The sequence below is a fragment of the Meleagris gallopavo genome, chromosome 16, assembly GCF_000146605.3.
Source record: "Meleagris gallopavo isolate NT-WF06-2002-E0010 breed Aviagen turkey brand Nicholas breeding stock chromosome 16, Turkey_5.1, whole genome shotgun sequence".
NCBI classification, from domain to species: domain Eukaryota; kingdom Metazoa; phylum Chordata; class Aves; order Galliformes; family Phasianidae; genus Meleagris; species Meleagris gallopavo.
In genome coordinates this window covers 4,866,064-4,867,576 of record NC_015026.2, presented here as the reverse complement: position 1 = coordinate 4,867,576, position 1,513 = coordinate 4,866,064, and positions in this window count along the sequence as shown.

Genomic DNA, 1,513 nt, shown 5'->3' with positions numbered 1-1,513 from the left:
TGCTGGAGCACGAGGCGCTGAGGCGGGAAGGAGCCGAGGGGAAAAAAGCGGGGTTCGCAGTGCCGGCCTTAGAATCATTCCTGTTGGAAAAGACCTCTAAGATGGTCGAGTCCAACCCCAAACCACCCCCACCGTGCCGCTGATCACATTCCTCAGTGCCACATCCCCGCTGTTCTTGAGCACCTCCAGGGATGGCAGCCACCCCTCCCTGTGCAGCCTGTGTCAGTGCCTCACTGTTCTTTCTGAGATTTTTCCTAAATACCCAACCTCAGTCTTCTCTGGTGCAACTTAAGACCATCATCTCTTACCCTATTGCTGTTACTTGGGAGCAGAGACCAGCCCCACCTCCCACAGCCTCCTTGCAAGGATTGAAGAAGGCTTTTCATACAGCAGCATGTGCCCTTGCTGGAACAAAAGCCCCAGTTCCTGTAGGTTTGGGTTACATGTTACACCATTCTTCTCACTTACGTTTGAACGAACTTAGGTTATTTGTACTAAGATAGTGAGGAATACCACATCCAGTTGAAAATAAGTGCAAAGCTAGACAAAGCCTCTCTCGTTAGTTGAAATTCCATCCGTGAATGGTATCAGGGCTATTGCTTCTAGTCTCTCAGAAGAACATTTCTTAACAATCACTAAAAAAAAAAGCAATCTCTTTCCTTTAGATCCAGTTTGAAAGTCCACCACCTTTATATCCTGGTAGAAAGACGTGGGAAGTCAAACCACCACAGGACACAGCATGTACCTGGGAGATCCTCTGATCAAGAACTAATCAAATCCAGCCTTGGAAATCAACTTATTTTTCCCTCCAGGAATAAAACAGCTTTATAATCAAAATCCAAGGTGACAAAAGCTAAATTTGCTGCTTATTTAACAACATCTACTTGAATCTACTAGATTCTACTAGATTTAACAGACATCTACTTGCAGTGTGTAAATGAATAAATAAAATTATTTTGGGTTAATTACATGTTGGTGACAAGGAAACATTTTATCACATGTAAAATACAGATAATTAATTTCATACTGAATAAGAGATACACTAGCTTTTACATTCATATTGTTAATATAGAAACTGGGTATGTTTTAATAAGACATTTCAAACTTCCTGCTCAGGGATACATTTGTCATTAATATTCTGTTGCAGTAGCTGGATCCTAATCATATTTTTCTCTTGACAGGCCATAAGGAATGCACTATTTGCACACAGTTAAGTAGTAATTCTGATACATTATTTTCACATCTGCTGGTGGAACTGAACCCTGCATCAATTGCTGGACAATCTAAGAAAACTACTCCTTGTGTATGTATACATCATTCAAAGCAATGAGCATTCTTGGGGAGGATTTTTTAAAAAAATAATCATTTCTCCTTTTTCTTAACTTTTTAGGTAGTATTTCTTTTTTTTTTTTCCTCTAGGTGGAACATTTCTATAGCTGATTTAATATTTGGGCTGCAAAAGGTCCAAAACATACCCAGAGGTTTTGAATATCTACCTAGAAGGGAGTGTTTT